The sequence below is a fragment of the Zea mays genome, chromosome 4 (genome assembly GCF_902167145.1).
Source record: "Zea mays cultivar B73 chromosome 4, Zm-B73-REFERENCE-NAM-5.0, whole genome shotgun sequence".
NCBI classification, from domain to species: Eukaryota; Viridiplantae; Streptophyta; class Magnoliopsida; order Poales; family Poaceae; genus Zea; species Zea mays.
In genome coordinates this window covers 16,606,535-16,618,440 of record NC_050099.1, presented here as the reverse complement: position 1 = coordinate 16,618,440, position 11,906 = coordinate 16,606,535, and the positions used below count along the sequence as shown (strand labels likewise).

General features: G+C 45.9%; 1 long non-coding RNA gene across 1 annotated transcript; it reads left to right on the top strand.

Moving 5' to 3' along the window:
• Positions 1-10,612: 10,612 nt before the first annotated feature.
• LOC100277581 (uncharacterized) lies at positions 10,613-11,117 on the top strand. Its single transcript, NR_157082.1, has one exon. It is a non-coding gene; the product is annotated as an uncharacterized lncRNA (long non-coding RNA).
• Positions 11,118-11,906: the final 789 nt, after the last annotated feature.

The following is an 11,906-nucleotide window of genomic DNA, read 5'->3' as shown; positions in this document are numbered from 1 at the left end:
ACTCTCAAGCTACAACCATACTCCTTGCTTCTCTAAGTAAGGAGGAATACAACAAAGTACAAGGGTTGAAGAATGCAAAGGAGATTTGGGACCTACTCAAGACCGCGCACGAAGGTGATGAACTCACCAAGATCACCAACCGGGAAACGATTGAGGGGGAGCTCGGTCGCTTCCGTCTTCGCCAAGGGGAGGAGCCACAAGACATGTACAACCGGCTCAAGACCTTGGTGAACCAAGTGTGCAACCTCGGGAGCATAAAGTGGGATGATCACGAGGTGGTTAAGGTTATTCTTAGATCACTCATTTTCCTTAACCCCACTCAAGTTCAATTAATTCGTGGTAATCCTAGATATACTAAAATGACCCCCGAGGAAGTTATCGGGAATTTTGTGAGCTTTGAATGCATGATCAAAGGCTCCAAGAAAATCAACGAGCTTGATGAACCCTCCACGTCCGAAGCTCAACCGGTGGCATTAAAGGCGACGGAGGAGAAGAAGGAGGAGTCTACACCAAGTAGACAACCAATTGACGCCTCCAAGCTCGACAATGAGGAGATGGCTTTAATCATCAAAAGCTTTCGCCAAATCCTCAAGCAACGGAAGGGGAAGGATTACAAATCCCGTTCCAAGAAGGTTTGCTACAAGTGTGGTAAGCCCGGTCACTTTATTGCTAAATGTCCATTATCAAGTGACAGTGACAGGGATAACGACAAGAAGGGAAAGAGGAGGGAAAAGAAGAGATACCACAAGAAGAAGGGCGGCGATGCCCATGTGTGCCGCGAGTGGGACTCCGACGAGAGCTCCACCGACGAGGACGCCGCCAACATCGCCGTCACCAAGGGACTCCTCTTCCCCAACGTCGGCCACAAGTGCCTCATGGCAAAGGACGGCAAAAGGAAGAAGGTAAAATCAAGATCCTCCACTAAATATGAAACCTCTAGTGATGAGGATGATGCTAGCAATGAGGAGGATAACTTGCGCGTTCTTTTTGCCAACCTTAACATGGAACAAAAGGAAAAATTAAATGAATTAGTTAGTGCTATTCATGAGAAGGATGATCTCTTGGATTCCCAAGAGGACTTCCTAATTAAAGAAAACAAGAAACATGTTAAGGTTAAAAATGCTTACGCTCTACAAGTTGAAAAATGTGAAAAATTGTCTAGTGAGCTAAGCACTTGCCGTGAGATTATTGACAACCTTAGGAATGAAAATGCTAGTTTAAATGCTAAGATTGATTCACATGTTTGCAATGTTTCAATTCCCAATCCTAGAGATAATAATGATGATTTGCTTGCTAGGATTGAAGAATTGAACATTTCTCTTGCTAGCCTTAGAAGTGAGAATGAAAAATTAATTGCTAAGGCTAAAGAACTAGATGTTTGCAATGTTACAATTTCCGACCTTAGAACTAAGAATGACATGTTACAAGCTAAGGTGGTAGAATTAAAATCTTGCAAACCTTCTACATCTATTGTTGAGCATGTATCTATTTGTACTAGATGTAGAAATGTTGATATTGATGCTATTCATGATCATATGGCTTTAATCAAACAACAAAATGATCATATAGCAAAACTAGATGCTAAAATTGCCGAGCACAACCTAGAGAATGAGAAATTCAAATTTGCTCGAAGCATGTTGTATAATGGGAGACGCCCTGGCATTAAGGATGGCATTGGCTACCAAAGGGGAGACAATGTCAAAATTAATGTCCCTCCTAAAAAATTGTCTAATTTTGTTAAGGGCAAGGCTCCCATGCCTCAGGATAACGAGGATTACATTTTATACCCTGCCGGTTATCCTGAGAGCAAGATTAGGAGAATTCATTCTAGGAAGTCTCACTCTGGCCCTAATCATGCTTTTATGTATGAGGGTGAGACATCTAGTTCTAGGCAACCAACCCGTGCTAAGTTGCCTAAGAAGAAAACTCCTAGTGCATCAAATGATCATGACATTTCATTTAAAACTTTTGATGCATCTTATGTTTTGACTAACAAATCCGGCAAGGTCGTTGCCAAGTTTGTTGGGGGCAAACACAAGGGATCAAAGACTTGTGTTTGGGTACCCAAAGTTCTTGTTTCTAATGCCAAAGGACCCAAAACAGTTTGGGTACCTAAAGTCAAGAACTAAATTTGTTTTGTAGGTTTATGCATCCGGGGGCTCAAGTTGGATACTCGACAGCGGGTGCACAAACCACATGACAGGGGAGAAGAAGATGTTCTCCTCATATGAGAAAAACCAAGATCCCCAAAGAGCGATCACATTCGGGGATGGAAATCAAGGTTTGGTCAAAGGCTTGGGTAAAATTGCTATATCCCCTGACCATTCCATTTCAAATGTTTTTCTTGTAGATTCTTTAGATTACAATTTGCTTTCCGTTTCACAATTATGTCAAATGGGCTACAACTGTCTTTTTACTGATGTAGGTGTCACTGTCTTTAGAAGAAGTGATGATTCAATAGCATTTAAGGGTGTGTTAGAGGTTCAGCTATACTTAGTAGATTTTGATAGAGCTGAACTCGACACATGCTTAATTGCTAAGACTAACATGGGTTGGCTCTGGCACCGCCGACTAGCCCATGTTGGGATGAAGAATCTTCACAAGCTTCTAAAGGGAGAACATATTTTAGGATTAACAAATGTTCATTTTGAGAAAGACAGGATTTGTAGCGCATGCCAGGCAGGGAAGCAAGTTGGAGCCCATCATCCACACAAGAACATCATGACGACTGACAGGCCACTGGAGCTCCTACACATGGATCTATTCGGCCCGATTGCTTACATAAGCATCGGCGGGAGTAAGTACTGTCTAGTTATTATGGATGATTATTCTCGCTTCACTTGGGTATTCTTTTTGCAGGAAAAATCCCAAACCCAAGAGACCTTAAAAGGATTCTTGAGACGGGCTCAAAATGAGTTCGGCTTAAGGATCAAGAAAATAAGAAGCGACAACGGGACAGAGTTCAAGAACTCACAAATCGAAGGCTTCCTTGAGGAGGAGGGCATCAAGCATGAGTTCTCTTCTCCCTACACACCTCAACAAAATGGTGTAGTGGAGAGGAAGAATCGAACTCTATTAGACATGGCAAGGACCATGCTTGATGAGTACAAGACTTCGGATCGGTTTTGGGCGGAAGCGGTCAACACCGCCTGCTACGCCATCAACCGGTTATATCTACACTGAATCCTCAAGAAGACATCATATGAACTCCTTACCGGTAAAAAGCCAAACATTTCATATTTTAGAGTTTTTGGTAGCAAATGTTTTATTCTTGTCAAAAGAGGTAGAAAATCTAAATTTGCTCCTAAAACTATAGAAGGCTTTTTACTTGGTTATGACTCAAACACAAGGGCATATAGGGTCTTTAACAAGTCCACTGGACTAGTTGAAGTCTCATGTGACGTTGTGTTTGATGAGACTAACGGCTCTCAAGTAGAGCAAGTTGATCTTGATGAGATAGGTAATGAAGAGGCTCCGTGCATCGCGCTAAGGAACATGTCCATCGGGGATGTGTGTCCTAAGGAATCCGAAGAGCCTCCAAAAGCACAAGATCAACCATCCTCCTCTACGCAAGCATCTCCACCTACTCAAAATGAGGATGAGGCTCAAGTTGATGAAGGGCAAGATCAAGCAAATGAGCCACATCAAGATGATGGCATTGATCAAGGGGGAGATGCAAATGAAGAAGACAAGGAGGATGAAGAGCCAAGACCGCCGCACCCAAGAGTCCACCAAGCAATCCAACGAGATCACCCCGTCGACACCATCCTCGGCGACATTCAAAAGGGGGTAACCACTAGATCTCGTATTGCACATTTTTGTGAACATTACTCTTTTGTTTCCTCTATTGAGCCACACAAGGTAGAGGAAGCACTTCAAGATTCGGATTGGGTGGTGGCAATGCAAGAGGAGCTCAACAACTTCACTAGAAATGAGGTATGGCATTTAGTTCCACGTCCTAACCAAAATGTTGTAGGAACCAAATGGGTCTTCCGCAACAAGCAAGATGAGCATGGTGTGGTGACAAGGAACAAAGCCCGACTTGTGGCCAAGGGATACTCCCAAGTCGAAGGTTTGGATTTCGGTGAAACCTATGCACCCGTAGCTAGGCTTGAGTCAATTCGTATATTATTAGCCTATGCTACTTACCATGGCTTCAAGCTTTACCAAATGGACGTGAAAAGTGCCTTCCTCAATGGACCAATCAAGGAAGAGGTCTATGTTGAGCAACCTCCCGGCTTTGAAGACAGTGAGTACCCTAACCATGTCTATAAGCTCTCTAAGGCGCTTTAGTGTCCGGTGCGCCATGGGAGGTCGGCCTCAGGAACTCGCCAGCTTCGGGAAACTCCAACGGCTAGTCCGCTAAAATTCACCGGACTGTCCGGTGTGCACCGGACTGTCCGGTGCAACTCCGGAGCAACGGCTACCTCCGCGCCAACGGCTACCTGCGACGCAATAAATGCGCGCGCAGCGCGCGCAGATGTCAGGCGCGCCCACTCTGGCACACCGGACATCAAACAGTACCTGTCCGGTGTGCACCGGACATCCAGGCGGGCCCACAAGTCAGAAGCTCCAACGGTTGGAATCCAACGGCAGTGATGACGTGGCAGGGGGCACCGGACTGTCCGGTGTGCACCGGACTGTCCGGTGCGCCATCGAACAGACAGCCTCCCAACGACCACATTTGGTGGTTGGGGCTATAAATACCCCAACCACCCCACCATTCATTGCATCCAAGTTTTCTACTTCCCAACTACTACAAGAGCTCTAGCATTCAATTCTAGACACACCCAAGAGATCAAATCCTCTCCAATTCCACTCAAGCCTTTAGTGACTAGCGAGAGAGATTTGCCGTGTTCTTTTGAGCTCTTGCGCTTGGATCGCTTTCTTTCTTTCTCACTTGCTCTTGTGATCAAAACTCAATTGTAACCAAGGCAAGAGGCACCAATTGTGTGGTGGCCCTTGCGGGGAAGTTTTGTTCCCGTTTTGATTGAGAAGAAGAAAAGCTCACTCGATCTGTGGATCGTTTGAGAGAGGGAAGGGTTGAAAGAGACCCGGCCTTTGTGGCCTCCTCAACGGGGAGTAGGTTTGCAAGAACCGAACCTCGGTAAAACAAATCTCCGTGTCTCACTTGCTTATTCGCTTGGGATTTGTTTTGCGCCCTCTCTCTCGGACTCGTTTCTTTATTACTAACGCTAACCCCGGCTTGTAGTTGTGATTATATTTGTAAATTTCAGTTTCGCCCTATTCACCCCCCCTCTAGGCGACTATCAGAAACCTAGAGGACTACACATGAAATCAAAGAGTTTCAATGTGGATCTCTTAGGTTTCTACACATTGAAACCTAGAAGACTCCACATTGAAACTCTTTGATTTCATGTGTAGTCCTCTAGGTTTCTACACATAGTGTCTCACAACTTTCTCCAAACATTCTAAAATTTTTATCACAGCCTGTACAAATGATATCATGACACGTGGACAAGTTTCATGATTTTCTGACTTTGTTTGTGTTTTATACAATTTTTAAACATGTGGATGCCAAGTTCACGGCCATGTTTAGTGAGCATGTTGCTCGAAGTTTCCGGTACGCTTCTGCAATCGGTCATAACTTATGCTAAGTAACATGAATATCATTTTTTCATGCACGGTTTTCCAAGTTTCGAGTGACCTGCAGTTCAAATTTGAATTTTCCGAAGAAATTCAAATAAACGAACTAAATCTACTAACGATTGAAACTATGTTATAATTGTCCACAAATGATACATGTAGGTCTACATAGTGTAGGAACATACCACAAAAAGTTTGAGAGACAACATTAAAAAATAAAAATATACTTTGCCGAGTGTCTAGAGATGACACTCGGCAAAGCCTCCTTTGCCGAGTGCCTACTATGTGGCACTCGGCAAAGAAGCCTCTTTGCCGAGTGCCAGCCATTGGCTCTCGGCAAAGACTGACGGCCGTCAGCTTTGGGACGGCCGCTGACGGCCCTTTGCCGAGAGCCCTCTTTGCCGAGTGTTTGACACTCGGCAAACTTTTCTTTGCCGAGTGTCGTCCTGTGCCGAGTGTTCAGCACTCGGTAAAGGGGCTCTTTGTCGAGAGCCTAACTTTACCGAGTGCGGCACTCGGCAAAGCCTTCTTTGCCGAGTGCCCGACAAAAGGCACTCGGCAAAGAATACAACACTCGGCAAAGCCTCGGATTCCGGTAGTGAATGTGTCTCTAATCAATGGAGCTCCCTTGGCCGCTCATAACTGCGAGCACGGCTGATATATCAGTTTCATAACTCTCTGCAGAAGTTGCGCACTTTACCCACAAGCCGTGATTCCCTTTCTAGCCCGGGCTTGCAAGACCCTTGTTCACTCCCAAGGTGAATGGCCAGGGATTCACTATGAAGCCTTTACAAAGATTCTCTGAGGCTGTAGCCACCCATTAGGTTTCCTAAATGTACCGCACTCCTCCCCAAGGGGCAATCCACCCTCGACAGAGCGAGCCGCATACACCGAGCCCCATTGACGGCACAACGGCGAAGCAAACTACACCTCAGTTCCTCTAATTAATTAGCTAAGGGCGTCCCATATCACCCTCATGGTTGCACTGTTTTCCCGGGCGATCATCCAACGAACCAGTCCTTACGAAGAGGCACTCGAGAAACCACTCGAGTCCCCTTAAATGCCACAAGTATATCATCATATCCAGAATAAAATCATAGTATCATCATTGTATCTCATCATGTTCATTGATTAAAGTAAAGCGCTAGCATAGAACTAATCATAATAATCAATTCCCAAAGGGTAAACAAGGACAGGAAACAGAATACTAGTCAATCCTTAGGTTGATCATGGTATGCGGGTTGATGAATTATAAAGTAAATGGGACATAATAGGTCAGAGGACACTTGCCTTCACCAAACGGATGCTCAGGGTCTTCAACTTTGTAAAATTCGAAGAGTTGGTCACTTGGTCGTCAAAGCTTGATTGTCGATTCCTCGAAGCTCAGAAACGAATCGCGATCTAATCGCAACGCGAAGTGAAGACGAACAGGCACAAGCAAACAATCATATACATATGCATAAGAACATTACACCATACTAGATAAAACATCATAAAAACGATCAATATAAAATAGAGAGTGCTTCTACGGTTATGCGAGGATAAGAAACACGACGGTCAAGCTACGGTCGAGAAGTGATCGTGTTTACGTTAAACAAATATTAACTATAACATTTAATTCGACATTATCAAATATAAATAATCTCTACCATTTAGTTTCGATTAATCTGCTACACTAATAGCTATCAGTTAAATAAGTAATTTATTTAAAACGAGAGATTCTACGCGAGGCGAATTTACGATACACGAAACAACACAACAGCGTATAGAATGACGCGCGGATATGCACGACATAACACGCTAACGACACACGAAACAACACGTGTGACCAGCGCGAAGTAGCAAGCCACCGCGTGCTGAACAGCACGCGCGACAGACAAGAAAAACTAAATCGGTGACATGTTTATACTAAACAAGTGTTAACTAAATAGAAAGTAGTTAAATTAATATTAGCCATGTTAATATTTATTATAAAATCACAAGTTGAACACTACACATTTAATCTAATTAGAATATTAATCTAATAAATATTAGTCGAGCGAACCTTAAGTTAAGTATCTAAAATATATGACCTAACGAATTAACGTTATTAACACGAGTCTTTATAAGCGAAAAACAATTTATTACCACGCGCAGACGTCGCGAGACATATGTGAAACAGCACGTGTGACATGCACGAACGACGCATGACCACGCACGCAACAACACGCGAGTAACGCATGGACCGGAAACGCGAACAAACACGCTGACGGCGAGCGCCACACGTGCGAACAGCGCGCGTGAACAACGCGCGACCCACACGAATGATGTGTGATGACACGTGACACTGTGCGAAACGAAGCTCACGACAACGCGCGACACGCGCGAACCAACGCGACGACGTGCGCGAAAGACACGCAGATCAGCACGTAACCACGTGCAAAACCGAGTGCGCGACACGCGAGATAAACTAAATAAACGTCGCATTTATATTAAATGAACACTAGGGCAGAACGTTTGAGTTAATATTAATCACGTCGACGTGCATTTATAAAGCGCAACTTAAAAACTATAAATTAGTTTAATTGAAAAGTCTAATTAATCGATGTTAGGTAAACAAAAACATAATTAATTATTTAAAACATGAGACATGGCAAAACGATGTTACTAACGCGTAGACGATGCTCACCCCGCGACGATGGTGGATGGCCGGACGAGCTCGTGGCGAAGCACGAGGACGTGCTGCGCGCACGACGCGAAGCGACGGCGAGGCTGCCGCTAAGCAGCGCAGATTACGCCGGGGCTGCTGCGGGCACGAACGACGATGGCAATGACGACACACCGGGGTCACGCACGATGCGCTCGAGGTTGCACCGGGCACGCGCGAGCGAGTCACGGGCACGCCAACCACACGTAGGCCGCGTAGAGGGCACACGCACGGGCCGCACCGGACGCAAGCGCGAGGCCGCGCCGGGGGCACACACACAGGTCGTGCCAGACGCGAGCGCGAGGCCGCGCCAGAGCACAGCCTGGCCGCGAGCAGCGGGTCGCGCTGACGTCTGGCACGCTGGCCGCGAGCAGTGGGGCCGCGACCAGGCGAGTCGCGCCGGCTGCGCGCCACGCTGGCCGCGCGAGTCGCATGGAGCAGGCCGCGCCGGGCACGCAGGGCCGCGCGCAACGGCTGTGCCTGCAAGCTGCACGGCCGAGTCGCGCGCAACAGCTGTGTAGGCCGCGAACATAGGGGACCTCGGGCTGCACGGGCGAGCCGCGCGCAACAGGGAGGGTCGGTGAGATGCCGTGGCTGCGCGAGAGTGAGAAGAACAGGGCCAATGAGATGGGCGTGAACTACTGCTGCGAAATCGCCGCGATGTGGACGGATCTAGCAGACATAGGCGCGTGCACAGCTGAGAAAAAGGAGGAGGTAGTTGAAAGAGATGACAGGTGGGGCCAAATTGCAGCGGCACTAGGCTAGCGACGCTTGGCTGGGCGTTGCCCACGCGCGCGCGGGCCGCTGGGGCGCAGGAGCGCGGGCGTCTGGAGTGCGCTGGCGCGTGGCACCGCGGCCCAAGTCAGCTAGGCCGAATGGAAGTGGGAGAGGGGCTTGGGCCAGTGCGGGGCAGGCTGAAGGGATGAAGGCGCGTGGGCCGCGCGGGGTGGGCCGGCCACGCGCGCTGTGGGAGCGAGCCAGGGATGCGGGGGAACTGGGCCGTGGACGCGTGCAGCGACCCAGGAGTGCGAGCAGGACGTGGGGGGGAGGCGAAGGCGCGTGGGCCGGGGTGGCCGAGCGGCCCAGGAAGGGGGGAACGGGCCACGATTGGGGAAAATGAAGGGGAAAGAATTCTGGGCCTTTTCTTTTATGTTCCTCTTCTTTTCTTTGTCTATTTCTCTTCTTCCCTTTCTATTTAAAATTGCTTTAAGTTTTGAATTCAAAATATACGATGCCTTATGAATCTAGACGAATGCACAACAAAGCACAATCATCATTAAAAAAATGGGTGCTCCAGCATCATGCAATAATCAGAACTCTTTTAGGGTTTCATTTTACTACACTAAAAACTTGTATAAAATAACTCTCCATTATTTATAAAAAAGAGAAGAAAAGCGGTAAGGGAGAGAGTAACACCTGAATTTGGTGGATATTAGAAAAGAAATTTTATACCCCCCAAATTCAGGGTGTTACAGGTGGCGACGAAGGTGAAAGCATGATGCCGAGCCAAAGAGGAAAATGCTAGTTAATCCCTGATGGTTTATGTTGTGATTATGTGTACATATTGGGGTTATAAATGTAATTGTACCCAGGCTGTGTCTCGTGCCTATAAATAGGTGAACAGTACCCCCGTACTATTCACGCTGGACTATAATCGCTCTCGCGTCAACACCTTCGAACAAGCCGAAGGTGCGTCCTTCATCACCTTCGTCTGAATATCATTATATCTAAAAGGAGATGATGCCTTGGAGGACGAAGGTCTCTAATCTTTAACAATTGTGTTGCCTTGTTCTTGATTCACAGTATTTGAGAACAAAAGACCAACACTAACGTAATAGCCATGTGTATTTGGCTCCACCATAATCAAATTCTAGAACCTAATAATTGCTAATTGGCTGGATCCAAATAGACAATTAAATCATAATAATGTGTTGCTAATTTTGGTCAATACAATATTCTCGATAATCAAAATTGATATGGTGCTTTGGTAGCTAATAAGTGCATATGAGTGCCAGATTAATATGTAATGAATCTATATCATTAAAACATTATAGATAAAGATCAAAATAGGTATGGCATTTTAGGTAAATTTTGTGTACATGCCAATAAAAACCTTTAATTGTATAGATTTGATATAAATAGCATTGTCATTAACATAAAAATTGAGTGGGTAATATATATTAGATGATATTGCTACTACAAGTAAAACTAAAGATATGATATCTCTAAGTAAAATAGTAGAAATTGATTGCTCATGGTTAATTTGTTATTGCTCAAGTCTATATAATCAGAGCCCCACAAAAATAGGGAGACTCAATTCTATACGTGCAAAAAACCAGAAAGCATACAAGCGTCATGAAGGCACTAAGTATCCTCTACTTTAAAAAAGCCATCCCTAGAGCTTCATGGCGTGCTCTAAGAAGACTCTTGTTGTTCTCGTTGTTCCGATATTATTAGCTCTTCTTGCTTCGACCATGCCAGCAAGCCAAGGCGGTCGTGCCCTCTTAGGAGGGGAACAATGCTCCACATCTAACAATTGCAATGAGCAGCTGTGTGGAGCAACATGTGCCGTCTTGGGGGAGAATGCTATTGGGATATGCAAGGTTGTTGGAGGGATCTCCTCCTGTTGTTGTGTCCCAAAACCATCCACATCATTCAATACTCAACTCTAGCTAGTTCACAGATCCATCATTGTTCTCACTCAATATTGAGAATGTCACGTTTTGTTAGAAAAAATAATATGTATTGTATGGGACAAGATGTGTGGCACAATGTATTACATCCATGCTAGGATGGCAAATAAGTAATGGTTTGTATTTTAAAACAAAATTTAATTTATAACATGGTATTGCAAACTTTCCATTTGTGACGATATGCTTGAAGATTCCACATCTTGCCTTGTTTTCACCTTATCATCCCAATTCTTTATGACCCGTGTTAATCGTTCGGATGTGTTTGCCTTCTTGTTGTTGTGTGTCGCATTGTGGCTACATTTGCTACCCTGACATTATGTAGTCCTCATAAATAGTATGTTTTTATTGCTCGTATTGGGACTATCAAATTTTCTAGGCGGCGCCAATATCACCTCTGTCGGAGAGGAAATCTCCGGCCGGGTGGCGGAGTGCACCCGCCCTAAATCCTAAGATGAGGAGGGGCCTAAGCGTTTTGCTTATTGCGAGATGAAGAAATGAACACAAGAACACGCAAGAGTTTAGAGTGGTTTGGGCCGCCGGAGCGTAATACCCTACTCCACTGTGTGTTGTACTGCTTGAGAGCTTGAGACGTCTTGGATCACTTGGGTCTGAGCCTAAAGATTGAACTTGCGTTGTAACGTTGCATGCCTCCCCTTTTATAGCTAAAGGGGGGCATGTACAAGAGTACTGAGCCCCGACATGTGGGCCCAGTAACATAGCGGATGTAGCTACTAATACCTTCTGCTGGAGCAATCTTCTTACGCCCTAACACCCGAGATCTGCGTAGCCTCGGCGTGCAGGGGGAAGCTTCTCGCATAAGGGATGAGTACAGTGCACCGCGCAGCACGGGCGCACTATTTCGGCAACAGACTGGACAGGTGTGCCGTATGCAGGGTGGCCCTGGCGCCGCCTGCCAGTGG